This window comes from Neofelis nebulosa, chromosome 10 (genome assembly GCF_028018385.1).
Source record: "Neofelis nebulosa isolate mNeoNeb1 chromosome 10, mNeoNeb1.pri, whole genome shotgun sequence".
Taxonomy (NCBI): domain Eukaryota; kingdom Metazoa; phylum Chordata; class Mammalia; order Carnivora; family Felidae; genus Neofelis; species Neofelis nebulosa.
In genome coordinates this window covers 72,675,961-72,695,017 of record NC_080791.1, presented here as the reverse complement: position 1 = coordinate 72,695,017, position 19,057 = coordinate 72,675,961, and the positions used below count along the sequence as shown (strand labels likewise).

The 19,057-nt window shown below is 34.4% G+C and overlaps 1 protein-coding gene and 1 long non-coding RNA gene across 10 annotated transcripts in view; one reads left to right on the top strand and one right to left on the bottom strand.

Moving 5' to 3' along the window:
• The window catches only part of SOX6 (SRY-box transcription factor 6), a 693,774-nt gene that overhangs the window by 222,641 nt on the left and 452,076 nt on the right, over positions 1–19,057 (top strand). The gene's annotated exons all lie outside the window — the stretch shown is intronic.
• Positions 13,424–15,094, bottom strand: LOC131487543 (uncharacterized). Its single transcript, XR_009249813.1, has 2 exons — positions 15,012–15,094; positions 13,424–13,794 (listed from the first exon to the last, which is right to left on the bottom strand). It is a non-coding gene; the product is annotated as an uncharacterized LOC131487543 (long non-coding RNA).

Here is a 19,057-nt window from a genome sequence, read left to right as displayed (position 1 = left end):
CCTTGGATAAACTCTGAAAGGTAGTTGCTTCTGTCTTACAGAATTTCAAAAAAGAAGATATCAAAAGATATCCCAAAGGGCACTACATGACTTCAGTTGCTACATTCCAAATTAGAGAAAACTTTGAATGAGCAAGGTGGTTGGATCTTTCCCTGTGACATGAAACTCATGGATTCATTTGTTCTAGTTCCCATTAAGTTTAGAGGCTTTTGAACTTCTTTTAAATGATTCAGAGTAAGAAATAAATTTTTATTTAATTTTATTTTTTTAATGTTCATTTATTTTTGAGAGAGAGAGAGAGAGAGAGAGAGAGAGAGAGCGAGCACAAGCCGGGGAGGAGCAGACAGAGAAAGGGGAACAGAGGATCCAAAGAGGGCTCTGTGCTGACAGCAGGGAGTCTGATGTGAGGCTTGAAATCAAGAACTGTGAGATCATGACCTGAGCCAAAGTCATATGCTTAACTGACTGAGCCACCCAGGTCCCCATAAATTTTTATTTTGGCCATGTAATATAATATAACTGAAATAAAGTTTTCATGAACAATACTTACCCTTAATATGTGCAATGTGTTCTATTTTCTCTTTCTTTCTCCTTGCCCCCTCTTCTTTTGTTTCCTCTCTCTTCCCTTCCATTCTCTCTTCTTTTTAATAAGAAAATGACAGTTGGAACTCAGAAAATTGATTTTATTCATCAACCCACAGTTTGAAAAGTGTTGCATTAAATAAGCAAGCTTTTTTTTTTTTTAAAGATTTGATCTTCATATTCTTTGATATACCATTGTTTTTAAAGAACTAAGTACCCTCCAAAGGACACTAATTTCATTAGGAAGATAAATTTTATATCTCAATAGTGGCATATGATCTATTAATAACACCATGTTTTAAGAATTAGTTGTGCCAAATTTTGTGTTAAATGCTTTCTATTTATTTGTCATGAGAATTTTCTCATTTAAGCTTCATAACTACCCTATGATATAGAAACTATTCTTATACTCATTTTTATAATTGATCAAATTGAGGATCAGAGTAGTATAATCAACTTTTCCAAGAGTAACACAATAAATGATAAATTTACAAATTGAAGATTGTTTGACTCAATGACCATGCTCTTTCTCTTAACTCTAATAACTTCTTAATTTTGGCTTCAAAAATTGTAGAGTCTATATCATAAAGGAAAGAAAAACAGACTTATGATGATGAATGCCACATATTTTTAATAATGTAAATTGAAAGTTTTTGATAAAATAATTTCATTCTCTAAAGAAAAATAGAAAAAGAAAAGAAGAAAGAAAACCCTCTCTAGAGCCATGGATAGAAAAACTTGCTGCTTTATTTAGCTCTTGTATAATTAAGTCTTGTAAAATTTTTCTTTTTAAGGAAAGAAGAAATAGATATACATGGATTACATCTTATGCTACAGGCCAGGATATTTTAGTGAGTCAGAGGAACTCAAACATGAATGAAGAGTGGAATTTTCCTTTCGTTTTCTGTAATAACTATATTTGTTGAAGAGAAAAACGGAGGAAAAAATGACTATCATGCCTGGTTTTGAAGAAAACTTGTTTATATGTGTAATACATTGGAGAAATTGTTTGGGATCACTTGGACTATGCAGAAATGTGACCACTAAAATTCTTAAGTAAGGTGTGGAGCTATCGGCTCCATGAAACTAATTAGGTCAAAGAAAAGTGATTATTTGTGAAGGTAATTCACTTACCTCATTTTTCCCATCTTTTTCTGGAAAAGAGGAAATATTTTAGAAAGAAAATAATAATGGATACAGTTGGTTTTTATGACCTCTTTTATTTCTGTCCCCAATCTCTGTCACATTCTTAAGTTTAATACACAATAACTTCTCTCTTTTCCCCTTTCTGTATCTTTCCTCTCCTCTTTTATGACTTTTCTTTCCTGTCCTTCCCCCCCCTCCTCCCCTCTATCTTCTCATCCTCTCTGCCTCTTCTTTCATTTTGCATTTTTATGTGCAATCCTTGTAATCTATATTTTAACCTTCATTCTCTTGTTAGAAAGATAATTCTTTTATCTTCTAAGTAAGGCAGAAATGGACATTGTGTTTATTAAAATGGTGATATAGAAAGATAACATTCTTTCTTAATTATTCTTTCTTTCTTTCTTTCTTTCTTTCTTTCTTTCTTTCTTTCTTTCTTTCGTAGAAAGAGAGAGAGAGCTCACGTGGGAGAGAGGGGCAGAGGGAGAGGGAGAGAGGGAATCTTAGCAGGCTCCATGCCTAACGCAGAGCCCCAGCACGGGGCTGTATCTCACGACCATGAGATCATGACTTGAACCTAAATTAAGAGTCAGTCCCTTAACTGACTGAACCACCTAGGGCCCCTATCCTTTTTGTCTTCTTGCATTCTGTTCTTTCTCCCATAAGGCAAACACATATTTTAAAAAGAAATCTATTGTCCAATTCTGGAAAATGTTGAAATATTGCCTTCTACTTTGTATCTTCTTGGGATGTGTCTATGGTCTTTGTATGGCCATTTAGGAGAAAAACCAAAGATTCCACACTAGAAATTAGCACTAACTCAGATACTTCTGCTACACTAACTATAAATGAGCCTTTGTAAATGCATTTTTTAATACAAGGTGATGGACTTGTGCAGTATGTAATTGCTATGTGATGCTATCTAGTGGAGAATTTAAAAGGAGGCAGGAGTGCTAGATCTATAAACCTCACAGAACTCAAGGTCAGGATTCTAAAACCAGCCTCTTCAAGGGTACTCAGACAAAGTGGAATAAGATGAAGTTGAATAAGTAAAGATACTACAAGGGTGCCTGGATGGCTCAATCGGTTAAGTGTCTGACTCTTGATTTCAGCTCAGGTCATGATCTCAACGGTTCCTGGGATCGAACACTGCATCGGACTCTGCACTGACAGTGTGGAGCCTGCTTCGGATATTCTTTCACCCCGTCTCTTTGCTTCTACCCCACTTGAACACCCTCTCTCTCTCAAAATAAAGAAATAAACACTTAAAAAAAAAAGATACTACAAAAACGTGCTTTGAAGTCCAGAGGAAGGTAAGAAAGGAGTACTTTCCGTGATGGTAGAGTGTAATAAGTACATGATCAATAATAGGTACATGACAGAGATATGTTGATGAAACTGTCAAATATTGCTGTGGGTAGACAGATTTGGTTTATGAATAAGCATGTAAAAACACTCACATACATGGCTGCAATTATGTTGGGAAAATACACAAATATTCAAAACATAGTGCAATCTTTTTAGTGTGTTGGTAGAGTGAGATAAGAAAGTGTATCTATATTTCGATAAGATGGGAGGTAAAGGAGAGCAGTAATTCACTGTAAGTTGGGAAAGAATCTGTAGAGTTGGTGGATTATATAAATTACAGTTTCCCTGGTTTAATGAGTATAAAGTAATAGATCTAATATTACTCTGGTGTTATCTTATTTTTCTATTTTAATGTGAATCTTTAAGTAGAATCCAAGCTTATACATTTTTAGATACAGATTCTATTCTTGATTCAAGATTCTTCTGCATCTTAGGATCATGTACTGCTCTCAAGATGAAACCTCCCCATACCACCATTGGTTCTAGTATTTCTTAAAGGTAACCAAAATAATTGAATTTTTATGATGGGGCAAATACAGCAAATATTATTAATTGATTCTTATGTGGAAGTTAACTTTGTTTTGTTCTACACTTTGGGCTTTAAATCTAACCTTGGCCAGCCTCCTTGGTCACAAAGAGGAATTGGCTGAGAGAAAGTAGACACATTACCAGCAATCTATAATCTACTTAGGAAACCTAATCCCTACTCTTTATCACTCTTGATTTCAATGTTTGTCCATTCAACAATTTATAACAAAAACAGATACCTCACTTTTCTCTCTCTTTAGTCTTTTATTTAGCAATCCATTAAATATCTGCAGAATGGAGGCTGGTTTTGCACACAATGTCAGAATGATTCCATAATGATAACCTGCTTTAGGATGTGTTCTTTGGGTCCTATGTGTTTTGGGGTAAGGAGGAGCAAAGAGAATTACCATTTATTGAACACCTACATGTGTTACCTCATTTAATTTGTACAAGAGCGCTGAAATGACAATTACATTTAGATAAAGAAGTTATTTGGAATCAGGAAACAACTTTATTAAAAGCAAAATTGTCACAGATTCTTTTTTAAAAGACAACACTTATAGAAAATGCCAACTTATCCTTGCCATTATAGTGCGTTGGAATGAGAAATAAATGAGATATAAAGATATGTGAGAAAATACGAATAACGAGACATAAATAATTACTATTTGCCTCACCTCCACAGTAAACTATTAGAAATAATGCATCTAAAAGAGGAAATAGCACTGTAATTAACTTTGACTTTATAACATGGTATCTTAGAAAAGACAATGATTCATACTTCTGCTCAAGTGAGAAAACACTTCTTGTTTTCATTTACTTTCATGTATATTGGCTAGATAGGGGAGCCTTGGTAGAACCACAAGCATAAACTATTTTTAACATGCTCATATAATTTGCCTCCCGGGAAAGGGATCTTTTGATCCAAAGGGGTTTTGATGACAAAAGATATCCTAAAATGACATTAATTTCAGTTTCTACTTCTTACTTTTTCATTCCAAGTTTCAGTAGATAACAGTGACAAATTTTTATTTTTATTTATTTATATTTTTAATTTATTTTTATTTTTTTTATGTTTATTTTTGACAGAGAGAGAGAGACAGAGCATGAGCGGGGGAGGGGCAGAGAGAGAGGGAGACACAGAATCCGAAGCAGGCTCCAGCCTCCGAGCTGTCAGCACAGAGCCTGACTCGGGGCGAGAACTCACAGTCTGCGAGATTGTGACCTGAGCCGAAGTCGGACACTTAACCGACTGAGCCACCCAGGCGCCTCAATAATGACAAATTTTTAAATAAGATCTAAAAAAAAATAGGTTAGGTCAAATGTTTAAAAAATAGATAAGGTAAAAAGGTAGAGGAACTATCTTTATTTTTTATTTTAAAAATTTGTGGAGATTTTGTCAAGCACCTAATACCATGGTTGATTTATAGCAGATGCTTAATAAATATTATTAAAATGAAATGTGGAAATAAATACGTGCATATTCATTTATTTATTCTTTTTCTTTTAATTCAACGGATATTTACTGAGGGCTTAATATGTTCCAGATAGACATGTTTGAGACTTAAATGTGAATAGCATATTAGAGCCAGCCTTTAAGTATCTTAAAAATCTAATGGAGAGACAGGTAGAGAGAAAATATAACAACATATTAGCCTTAGGATTGAGATATGAATGAAATAAGATACATAGAATTTGAAATTTTCCAGAGAGAATTTTGGGGAAGGCTTCATTGAGTAGGTTAACATTAGATCTGCTTCTTAAAGGAGTTATAAGGAATTACTTAGAGAGGATGTGAAGATAGAGAGAATGTTCTAAGTCCAGGGAATAGCACTTGTAAAAAGCACCTAGAGATTAAAAAGGCCTGGTATGTTTTGAGAATTGTAATAATTCAATATCATTGCCACATGTGGAGCAGAGGGGATGGGGAAAGGAATTAGGCTGAAGAAATACACTTGAGAGTTTTTGGTGGTGCAATTGATTATTTCCTGATATGAACCTGAAAAATGTTTAATTTCAACAAATTAATTTCAGTAAGATGTGGAATTTTCTAGGAAATTACCCATTTTATTAGAATCTCCATGATATACCTTTTTGTGCCTTTACTATAGCAAACAAGATATTAAGCTGTTATGTAAGAGACTAAAATGATGGTTGTGCAGAGAGTGACAACATAAGGAAGGAGTTTGAAATAATGTATTGAAAGAGTTGTTAGTCACTTTTCCTTAAAATGGTCCTTTTTGAGTTGCTTTTTGAACTTACTTATACTTTGTCAGCCAATAGATTTGCTAGACAACTTACAGGTCAGTCAAATGGTTCTAAATTCTAAGAAGTAAAGACACTGGGTGCTAACACAAATACAGTTTATTTATGGTTAATAGCTTTTATTTCTATTTCTAAGAGAAAAAGTAGAATATACAAAATATGTGAATGCCTCTCATCTTGCTTGCTACAGAGAAATGTTAGCTGGGTATATAGCTTTGGTTTCCTCATTTCTGTGAACTCCGTACATACAATATATACTTTTAAGACTTTATTCCAGACGCAGGTTTCATTTTCACATAAAGAGAAGGTCAGGCTTTACAATGTTTGTTATTTTTCATTTATTTTTTTTTCTTCCAGAGAAACACCTCAGAGGTTTCAGACTTCATTTTAAAGAAATTAGAGTTCCTTCAACTTTAAATTGCTTCAATAGGTCACTACCACATTATAGAGAGCATGATGTGCTTTACAAGTTGAAAAGTTTTCCACCAAGTAATAGCAGCAGTGAAAATTGTCAGAGAAACAACTAATTAATCTCTGCTCCTTTACAGCTGTTTAATGCAATGCATAACTAAAAGTCCTGTTAAATTAATTAATGATTTCAATTATGAACTTTTCTCCAAAATGTTATGATTCGTATCAGGCTGATAATGCAGTGACCTGGGAGTGTGAAATCTGTGTTATGAAGAGAGTCGCCAGTTAATTGATTCACAAATTATTTAAAGTTTGTTGCACCCAAGGGAGTGCTCAGTTTCACGACAGTCATTTCTTAAAGTGTACAAACTCCTTTTTCACCTTAAGAATGTCTTCAGTTATTAAGCATGATAAAATGCCAGCATGTTTCTGGGGCTGTGAGTAATCTTAACATTTATGATATAGAATCTGTAGGTTAATACATGGAGGTTAAATCTGTATTGGAAGGAGAAAAAAGTTAGCTAACTTACCAATGATTCTCTTTCACGGCAGATTTTTCATTGCTTTTATTTTACTAATTTCAGTTTTCTAAACATTACTCCTTAAAGTTTCTTTTCTTTTGCACTTGGTATAGAATGAGCATATTTCATGTTAAAAGACAATATAATTATGCATTCATGGGACATTTTTAATGAGTCATTAACATAGTATAACTTGTTTTGATAATTGGTGTTTGAAGCATTTGGATTGTTGGTAGGTCTAGAATGTAGGTCTAGGTCTAGGTCTAGCCTTAAAGTTGGAGAAGGTTTTGACTTCTCAATGAAAGAACATTAATTTCTATAGGACACCTTGAGTGTTTTTATAGTATGTAGGAAAAAATTAAGAGAGTCATTGCTTCCAGTCTGGTTATTTTACCCATAACTTAAATAGCAAATAAAAGTGTACATATATACAAGGAGAAGGGAAGGAATCAATAATATCATTAATATTTTACAACATATTTATTAAAGTTTTATTAATGTTTCTATGCTGGGCTTGAGCTGATGTCAGTGTAGATGATATGAACATGAGTAAGAACCCTTTCCTGATTGCCCACGGCTGGCTGAAATGGAAGGGAAAGAGGTGATACTTGAGGAGTGATTCAAGTAGGAAGAGAAGGAAGTGGAGAGGTTTCTGGATATGAGTCGAGGCTGTATTATTAGTGGCCTCTATAATCTTTTCTGTTCCATACACACATTAGGGCTTAATGAATACTAAAAAGTCTAGTGGTTTTAGGGTGATTGAACAATATCTTTAGCAGTTTCACTCCAATTTGATAAGCAGTATAAGAAAAACATTTTGTATTAAATTTAATGAAAGAATTTTGTCTTGCAGCTCTGAACTGGTAGATGTATTTACAGGATGGAGCAGGAAGATTGTATTTTGGACAAACACTGTGTTTGAAAATTTCACTTATCCTGGTGACTCTTCTATTTTACTTTTCTCATTTTTTTTGACCCAAGAAAATTGCCCAAAGAGAAGACAAATAGAGAAACAATATTATCAAAAATAAGTTTATCTTTGTGAAACTTGCTGCAGGGCAAAAAGGAATGGACTTGAAAGGGAAGTAAATTTATACTAATTTTTGCATTGTAGGAAATGTACTATTTCAGACACTGACTGACTGCTTCTGTTTTCTAAAATTAAGGAGCCTATAATCTCAGCACCATTAACAAGTGCTGTCATTCAGATACACAGTGTCTGGCTGATTTAAATAAAATGAAATGAAGATAGTTGTTTCTGGTCCCTTGGCTTCACTCATTGCCATAAACATATGCTCTGCGTCCCGCTTCTTTCCATCTTATTTATGACTTTAATTTGTTGTGTGGGCTGCGCTAGAAATTAAATTTAATATAATTCTCCAAGGGACCCTGTCATATAATAACATGGTAATTTCTGTGTATCCTTTTGAAAAATGAGGAAATTAATTCTTCCTGACATGTTCTAATTATTCCAGTGTGAACGGCAAATCCGTTTTTCCTAGCCCCTGAAGTGTTATAGGCAAATGGCTGGTGTTCAAAGCTGAGGTGCTAATGCTGACCAGCAGTGCGTTTAATTTGAAACATGAGCAGACACCTTTCAACACACCTTTGTAATATTGGAGTACTTTACAGAAATTAATTCACTACTTATTTGGCAGCTTAGCCTTGGGGTTATGTTTTTTTATTCATCAATACTATAGTCATGTTAGCATAATATTTCCTGTTTACTTCAGTGCTTGGTGTCTATGTATACAACTCAGAGTGTGCAATGGATGTTTCAACTGTATGAATGACAGAGAATCCACACACTTCAGAAATACCAGTTGTGTGCCAAATTGTATTTATACTTTATAGAGAAATGTAGTAAAGTCTTGAATGTTACCTTAATTATAGTCTATGCTTAGCAGCTTTAACTGAAATTACATAGTGTAGGAATTATTGGGACAATCTTGCTGTGAAAAGACTACTATACACTCTGCTGCCCTGCTGTAAATTTTAGTGGTGAAAATTCAATTTATTATACAGGGAATGATACTATGAAAAGTCAGTTTGTGAATAAAATTTATGGAATAATAATCTCATGTTCTGAACTCTGCTTAGAAGAATGTAGATATGCCTTGGGAGATAAAGGGTTAAACTCATTTATTAGCACTATTGGCCATATATGAAGTACATGACTTACTCACTTGGGCCATTTGGATTCTTTCATAGGTTTTGTAGTATTTTTTAGAGGAATAACAAAAATAACCTCCTGATTCTTGGTCATTTATATGTAATCTTCATTGTAAAATTATCTATTATACACTTCTCTAATCAGGGCAATCATTTGTGTCAGCCCTGATACGGTTCCTTTGTTTCAGTGAGCAGTTGATAAATGCCATTACATATTGGTCATTTATTGTTCTAATTAACAAGACAAGGGAATGCGTGAGATTCTACTTAAAATAGAGGATGGAAATACAATTAAGCTTAAATAAAAGAAGTAGAATTGTGTTCAGAGAGGCTGCAGTCAAGGTTCTCTGTTTATCTGTTTTCATATCTATATATTATATTCCCTTTAAATTTTAACTTAAATAGGAGAAATGTTAATGGTAACAAATAATTGTTCTAATAAATGGCATTAGTATTAATTAATTAATTAATACCATATTTTTTCCTGTTGACTGTTCAGCTGCTAGATAAAATTTTATTCTCACCATCAATCTACTGGGGGCTATTGTCAGATTTAGATTATGGACAGGAGGGAACATACTTAAGACTTCTCTGTCTTAGCTTTCCCATATACTAGATTAATGGAAAAATAAGCTTCTTTTGGCTGGAAACGGAGGAGAAAAGATTTCTTTATTGGCGTCTCTAGGCGGTCTTGAACTTCTGGGGTTAGGCAAAAGAACATAGCAACATGCTTCTTCCCATTCAAGTACATGTCCCTCTCTACTGTTCTTGTCAGGGTAAGGTTATTTCTGTGGCTCTCTGTAAGGGTAGGATATGGCAGAAGGTATTGAGAAGTAAAGAGGGAGTCAGGTTGTCCCATCCTAGTCTACAGACTATACAAGTTGCTAAAGATTTCCTATCATAGACTTCTTTGTTCTCTACGATAGGAAGGGAAATCTATGGCCCATCTGGCCCTTCTCTTTTACTTTTCCTTTTTTTCCCTACTGAAATTATGGAGGAATTAGCACCAAAGAACAGAGACTGAGGCTAGGCCAGATCCTGTCCCTACTAGACCAGATCATTTTTAGAGCCAGATACATCATTTAAATTGAAGTGACTGAAAGAAAGAATTGAGGGTTAAAGAATCAGCTCAATTCTTGGCAAATCAAGCAACAGACTCTCTTTCTCTCTCTCTCTCTCTCTCTCTCTCTCTTTTTGAAACAGACCCTTAAGTAGAGAGAGCAAACTAATAGTTACAAGAGGGGAGGTGGGTTTGGGGATGAGTTAAGTAGGTGATGGGGATTAAGGAGTGCACTTGTGATGAGCACTGGGTGATGTAAAGAAGTGTAGAATTACTATATTTTACATCTGAAACTAATATTACACTGTACGTTAACTAATTGGAATTTAAATAAAAATTTTAAAAAAGAATCCACCCAATTCTTAACATTTTCAAAATAAAAGATCCATAAAGAGTTGTTGAATAGGCTAAAATAAGCTGCTCATATGTGCAATGATGCATGTACCTAGTTCCATTCTCTTTCTAGGAAGGAGACTGCAAACATTTCTTTTTCTTCTTTTTGAGAGAGGGAGAGACAGAGAGAGAGAGACAGAGACAGCAGGGGAGGGGCAGAGAGAGAGGGAGGGAGAGAATCCTAAGCAGGCTCCACGCTGTCAGCACAGAGCCTGACATGGGGTCTGAACCCACGAACCATGAGATCCTGATCTGAGCTGAAATCCAGAGTGAGACACTTGACTGACTGAGCCACCCAGGCACCCCTAAAAACATTTTTACATGCTTCCATCAGGATGCTGCAATCAGTGGTTTCAGCAAAATAAATTAAAAGAGGTAAATAGTCCCCAATTTTGAAATTCTTTCTTTTAAAAAATCACTTAGGCTCAGTTTTTAGTCATTTTAATTAAAAAAAATATTTTACAATAATTTTAAGTTAATATCCAGAAAGATATGTTAAACTTATTTCTAAATACTCCCTATTAGAATCAAAGAAAAGTTGATGCATATGTTAAATTTTATTTAAATAGATAAATTGGGGACTGTTTATTAATTATTTTGCATATATATGTGTATATATGTATACATACACACAAATAAACACTTGCATACTTCTAAAAGGCCCATACTTGATTGATCTTCTTCCATTAAACTCATTGATACTTTCCTTTTATATCAGTATGTTTCATAAAGCATTTTCATTCACTTTGCAAGCTCATTCAATTTTGTTTACTGATTACTATAGTTTAGAACAGGATTTTCTCTATAGTCACATATGTTTATATTTTTACACCAATAAAAACAAATAACATTTATTAAGCATATGCTTTATGTGCATGTCTCATGTAAAACCAAAAATAACTCTTCAAGTTAGTTACCATAGTTTATGAATATACTCATAAATAAAAAAACATATTTTATTTTGTTGGTGAGGGAAATAAGCACAGAGAGGTTAAGTAACTTGCCTACAACTGTATAGTTAACAGGTGGGGGAATGAATATTTTAACCTATCAACCTATGCTTAGAACAGTGCCTGTCACATGAATATTAGTTGTTACTGGGTTTTTTTGTTTGTTTGTTTGTTTGTTTTTTGGTGGTGTGTGTGGGGTAGAGTGCTGGGAGTTCTGAATTTCAACCAATATTTGTTGACTATTTTTATTATTATGAATGAGATTATGAGGCTTACTTGAGAAGGTGAGGAAGAAATTAGACTAGCTGATCTTTAAACCTAATTTGTGAGTTTAGATACTTTTAAGAGCTTCAATCTCAGTTTGTCTAAGTAGATAGTCTTTGAGCATGTGTTCAAAGGTTCTCTTTTAGATTCTACACAGTATATAAGATGTTTCTGCTCTAATGAAGTTTACAATCTAGTGGGGGTTGGGATATGGGAAAACATAATGACTATAATACTGGGTTGAATAAGATTAATAATTTTATTTTATACTTCAGGATAGTTCAGGGGAGAATTTATAAGTCCTTACATTCTTAAATGAGTTCATAGTCTCAATTGGATTTTATGCTTGGTCCATAGAGAAGGTAAGACGCTATGAAAGGATAATAATTTTGGGGGTAGGACAAGGTGTGGTGATATCCTACGTATTAAATTTGAGGTGCTAGTTGGACCAATATGTGGACATGTCAAATAGTTAAAATGACAGCAAAGTGATATTTACTGAAAAACTTCCTGTGGAAGAAGAATAGTATAAATCACTACTTAGAAGGCATTTTTGGGGCGCCTGGGTGGCGCAGTCGGTTAAGCGTCCGACTTCAGCCAGGTCACGATCTCGCGGTCCGTGGGTTCGAGCCCCGCGTCGGGCTCTGGGCTGATGGCTCGGAGCCTGGAGCCTGTTTCCGGTTCTGTGTCTCCCTCTCTCTCTGCCCCTCCCCCGTTCATGCTCTGTCTCTCTCTGTCCCAAAAATAAAAATTAAAAAAAAAAAAAAAAAAAAAGAAGGCATTTTTGGGTTGCTTGTGTGGGCCGGTTGGGTGAGCCTTGGACTTTTGATTTCAGCCCAGGTCATGATCCCAGCATCACTGGGATTGAGTCCAGGGTCAGACTCTGTGCTAAGTGTGGAGCCTGCTTGGGATTCTCTCTCTCCCTCTGCCCCTCTCCCCTGCTCATGGTCTCTCTCACTCTCTAAAAACAAACAAACAAACAAACAAACAAACAAACAAACAAACGGCATTCTCATTTAATCCTTCTAACAACCTAATAAAATAGCTGTTATTACTGATAAGAGAAGTGAGAAGCCTAAAGTTTCAAAATTGGTAGATGACAGAGCTGGGGCTTAAAATTAGATCTATCCGATGCTGTGCTCTTAACCACAAAATTATACTGTACGGAAGTGCAACTAGAAGAGAAGTCTGGGCTAGAGATGTAGATTTGGAAATTATCTGTAAAGGAGTGATAATTACAACCATGGAATTATACATATGGTATCCTAAGAAGGGGAGGGAAGGGAGACAGTGAAAGAACAATATAATAGTAATCAAAGAATAATAACTAGGAAAATTTTTATGTCACAGAAGTGAAAAGAGAAGAGAATTTCAATAAGAAGGGAGTGACCAACAGTATCAAATAATGCTGAGAATTTTAGAAAATGAGGATTTGTCAATAGGAGCTTATTGGTGAAGTCAGAAGCTAGAAGACAGAGCACTGTGGTGTGAAAATGATGATCCGGAAGGAGTGACAAAACAGTAGAATACTTTCCAAAGGAGCTTGGTAGCTTAAGGAGCAAGTGAATGGGGACAGTCCTTTAATGTTACAGAGACCACTGAGAGAGGGCTTTTTTAAAATTTTAGTATAGGGAGAATACAATTGTTTTTATAAACAGGAGGAAACATGAAAAGAGAAAGAGAAGGGAGGAAGAAAGCTAAAAGAAGAGAGAGAAAAGGAAGAAAAAAAATTTTGTCCCTACTTCTTGAAATAGTTTTGCTCAAAAACATTTTTGATAGATTATTCTTTCCCAGGGCTGCTGTAACACAGTACCACACGTGAAATGGCTTAAATCAACAGGAAATTATTCTCTTGCAGTTCTGGAGGATAGAAGTCCAAAATCAAGGTGTTGGTAGTGGCTACTTTCCGTATGAAATTTTCCTTCTTTCTTCCTAGCTTTTAGAAGCTTGATGGCAGTGGTTGGCATTTCTTGGTTTGCAGCTGTGTAACTCCATTCTCTGCCTTTTGACGTTCCGTGATGTTCTCCCTGTGTCTCTGTGTCTTCGCATGGATGTCTACTTATAACAACTGTAGTCAGATTAGATTAAGAGCCCACTGTATTCCAATATGGCCTCATCTTCATTTGGCTGATTTTATCTGCAATTATGTTCAAATAAAGTTGCATTCTGAGGTACTGGGTGTTAGGACTTCAACATATCTTTTTTTGCAGGGGATGGGGGGAAGCAAGCAAACATCTATATAACTATAGATGTTTATGGATTACTTTGTCTTTAAACTCAATACAGCTCTGAGCTACTTTTTAAGCATCTCCTCCCAACTGGAGTGTTATTTGTTCATTAATTCTGCAAATAGGATGTGGGTAACTGGAATTTTTAGTATAAGAATCTAAAATTTGTAATGCTATTTCAAGTTGAGGTCTGGCGCTTACTTTGCTCACTTCATCTTCTAATGTCAGCAGTGCATTCCATGTACTATTATCTTAACTCAAGAAATATTTGTTGAGAACCTACTGTGGTCTAGAACGATGATAGGGACTATGGGACACAGCTGGTGTGCTGTGCAAAGTTTGTTCTTTGGATTATAAATGTTCCAAGATATGGATCCTTCCAGCTTTAATGGTGCCAAGTAGAGTTCAGGATGGCTGGTCAGAACAAGCACTTCTAGCCACTAGCATCCTTGAGAGTTTCCTCCAGCATGACATACAAATCTTAGCATTTTTTCTGTGTGCATTGGAATGTAAAAGATGGGGAGCATTTCTGGGTTTACAGAGAAGTATAAATTGTCCCTGCCCTCCAGGAGATTGTAATTTGACTCGAAGCTAACAACAGAATATGAATGGTGACAAGACTTGGAAAGGTGGATTAGGGTCAGCTACTGCAAGTAATTTAAGGACCAGGGTCATGTCTTAGATAATTTTGGCCATCTGTGATGTCTAGCTAAGTGTCTTGCATATATTAAGTGTACAGTAAAATAAGTGTGAATGATTGGCTAATTGAAGCCTTAAAACTGGAGAATGGTAAAATTTAAAAAAAAAAAGAAAAAAGTAAGAGAATAGCATATTCTAATTTGATATGCTTGGTGGTTATTTTGAAGACCCCAAAGTTGCTTATTAAACTCCTGTTTTCCTAGTTATTTTAAATATTTTATGGTTCTCTTTCTTATTGTGTATCTTTGACTTGTTTAGTTTAGTAATAAGCTGAATGATCAACAGATCTTGAAGTAGTCTGTCAACTGAGCTGTATTATTGAGATGGGGGAGAGAAGAACAATTACAAATGTTTTGAACGACTGTTTTTCTGGGGAGAGGGACTCACTGAAAACTTAAAAAGCTAATCAAAATGTTAATTAGCTCACCTTTCAACACCACATTTCTTCATCTTTAAAATGAAAGTGTTGAAAAAGATGTTCTATTTGGGCCCTTCTAGATCTAAAATTCTATGATTCTACAAGTAAACTGTATTATTACATAGTTCATATTCTTAAGGGGAAACTTGCATACATATTTCATGCTTTGGCTGTTAGCCTATACATTGGTGTTTTATGTATATAAGTACATCATTATACAAAGGCAATTTAAAGATAATTTGGAATTTGCAAAATATATAAAAGCAAGCAATTAAAAATAAGTATAAAGTATATTCTAAGGTTAACTTCTCAGTTCATGAAACCATAACCCTCTTCAGAAGGAATTAGATTTGATTACATTTAAAGCCATGTGATTTTTAACAAAAATCAATATACATATGCAAATAATTTGTATTCTGCACAATTATTACTATTCATGTCTTTTATTTTTTATTCTGTTAAAAATTGTTAAGTTTATTTATTTAAATTCAACTTAATTAATATACAGTGTAGTATTTAAAAAAAATTTGTTTTGTTAATGTTTATTTTTGAGAGAGACAGAGACAGAATGCGAGTGTGTTGGGCAGAGAGAGAGGGAGACACAGAATCTGAAGCGGGCTCCAGGCTCCGAGCTGTCAGCACAGAGCCCGATGCGGGCTCGAACTCACTAGCTGTGAGATCACGACCTGAGCCGAAGTCAGACGCTCAACCAACTGAGCCACCCAGGTACCCCAATATACAGTGTAGTATTGGTGTCAGGAGTAGAAATCAGTGATTCATTACTTACATATAACACCCAGTCCTCATCCCAACAAGTGCCCTTCTTAATGCCCATCCCCCATTTAGCCCATCCCCCCCACCTCCTCTCCAGCAACTCCTAGTTTGTTCTCTGTATTTAAAAGTCTCTTATGGTTTGCCTGTCTCTCTGTTTTTATCTTATTTTCCCTTCCCCTATATTTTTTCATCTGTTGTGTTTCTTAAATTCCATATATGAGTGCAATTATATATTTGTCTTTCTCTGCTTGACTTACTTTGCTTAGCATAATACACTCTAGTTCCATCCATGTCTTTATTTTTAATCAATACTTATTTTGTTTCCTATTGCAATAGAACACTGAAGAAATAATCTTGCAATTACATCAGCTGTGCAGATGAGTCATCAATTAATAATAACTAAGTTAACTGTGATGAATACTATTATCTATCTTACATATTGAACAGTGAGGCTGTATAGTAATTATATACTTATGGCAGCTTATTTGAAATTGGATTGTTATTGTTTAACATGTTATATAACATGTAATATAAACCTGAATGCTAAAAAATCCAAGATATAAATATATCTTTAAATATTTGTGATTACCATTTTTTCTGTGAATGATTTTATAAATTAAATTATAGTATTTTCTCTCAAGTGATTAAAATGTTTAACTTATACAGACCATAGAGATGGCATCTCAAGTTTTCTATTTGCTCACTCACAAAACATTTCTTGAGCATTTGCTTATGAACCAAGTATTCTGCTAAAGGCTGAGGATACAAATCTAAACAGGACAGGTTTCTTTATGTCAAAGAGCTTATGGGTTAGAGGGGGAGATAAGATAGGTACATAATTATAGTACAGTATACTATCCAATGATGAAGGTTTTTATAAAGTGCTGTAAGCTAACAGAAGAAGAAATTAATTTAAAAGAAGATATGTAAGGAAAATTTTGAATAAAGCAGTGACTTTGAGTCCAGTATTGATAGGGGAATAGGAGTTCAAAAAAAGTAAGCCCCACAATGGCTCTTGCTCCTTTGCTCTATTATTCTATCTCTTGTGCCTAGAACAATGCCAGGCCAGAATAAGTATTTTAATAACTATTTTTGAATGTTGAATCATCATGAGGTATGGAGGAAGGATTTAAAAAGGACACACCCAGAAGCACAAAAACCATGGGCAAAAGCACAGAGGCATGGAAGTTCATGGCATATGTGGAGACTTATGATGTAATTTTTTGTGGATGGAATGAAGGAGTATGAAGGGGATGTACTTAATCTTAATGATTAACAGCATGTACTTTGGAGCGTGCTCAGACCAGAATTTGAATCCTGACTTCATCTTATACTGCTTTTGTGATCATGGGTAAAATGCTGATCCACAGTTTTTCTCCTTAAAAACATATCGAATAATATTTATTTATAATGTTACTATACACATTGCTTGGCAATAGTCCCTGGAAAATGGAAAGCATCAAATAAATTATTAAACCATTAATACTTTTTTTGAGGAGGTGGTGGGCCCCAAAACAGGAAAAACAGATAGGATGAAAATTTGAAGGACTTTGTGTAATATTCAGGAGTTTGTACCAACCTGTACATGATTGGGAGCTACATGTCATTTTTGAATCCTGAAGCAGATAGTCTTATAAACGTTATAATATTAGAGGATTGCCAGCTGTATAGGAGGCTCTCAAGATACATATTGAATAAATGATTTCAATATTTAAAGCATGGATATAAATTGAAATGTACTGGGATCTAGAATTTTAAATTTTAAATCTAGATCACTTTTAGTTTGCTATTGAACATTGAAGTATATTAAATGGTATTCTGCAAAGGGACATTTAGTAGCTTAAAAACTATACTTTATCCTTTTCATATAATATTCTATTACAGTTACACAAGTTCAAATTCCTCATTCTGCTTCTAGTGCTCAATTATTTGGTGCTCACTCCAAACAGGGAATAGGCAACATGAATTTACTAACTTGGTTAAGCAAAATGACCTTCCTCAAGTCTCCTAAGGTTAGGAGATGAGGTAAATAGCACATAGAAGGAAACCAAAAAATAAAAAACCTAAACCAAAACCAAAACCAAAACCAAAGCAAGTATAAAGTAGTTAAACTAAATAGATATTATTTGTAAGACTGATATATCAAAGACCCAAAATATAGCTAGTGGTAGCCAGTGGATGACCCACTGGCTGATAAATGAAAGTTGATATTAGTTTTATAGGTCATTTTCCAAATCAGGCTGACCCAATAAAATTTTTTAATTGACTATAAGTTCCAGAGTTCATCCCTGTATCAAAACCTTCTTGCACAATGTCTTACATATTATATATTCATAATTATATTGTTGTTCCATGTTATAACTTATATTTCAGTACATATAATCAGTGTTTACTCCTTTTAAAAATGTCTTCAAGGGCCTTTTTTCTTCAATAGGGCAAAGAGAATGGAAAAAAAAGAGTAGATGCTTTTTTGTTAATGAAAAGAACTATTATTACCTACTGTTAATATTATTAGGGTGGAAAAGAGCAAAAATATCACTTCTGTTAGTTATTTTAAGGGAAACTAATGCTGATGGTCTGAAAGTTTTGATTAGTCTAGATTTGGCAATTCAATCTGGCTCAAGTTTTCCACAGTGAGGAAATAATTTTCTTTTTAAAGGCTTGACATGTCATTTTTGAATCTTAGAGTAAAAACTAGATAGTCTTATAAGATTTATATTATTATACTATTATATTGTAGTATTAGAGGATTGCTGGCTGTAGAGCAGACTCTCACAGAATACATACTGAATAAGCAGTTTTAGTATTTAAATCCTGGGTGCAAAATGAAATATACTGGGCTCCAGAATCCATGGGAGAAGACTAATTGGTTAAGAATCAGTAAAAAAAAGCTACCACCATGGCTTTATAGATCAGCATTTCTTTAAGTATAATTTGAGCACCCCTAACTGGATTAACTAACTGTATAACTAACTGGATTTGAGTGTTTGTTAAAAATGCAGATTCTTGATGCCTCCACCCCAACCTGTTGAATAGGATATCTTGAAGCCCGGGAATCTTCATTTAAACAAATTCTATAGATTTGGGAACCATCGTCCTAGAAAAATAATTTGGTAAAAAGCTAAGAATTTAACAAGACAAATGTAAAATTGGATTTCTGATTAAGGCAACTTGTATCACCGAGTGCATCTAAAATAACTCTGATATTGAAAACTGACCTTTAAAATTTATTTGTTTTAAATTTAAAACTTCCAGAGTAACAAAATGTAAACAGCCAATTC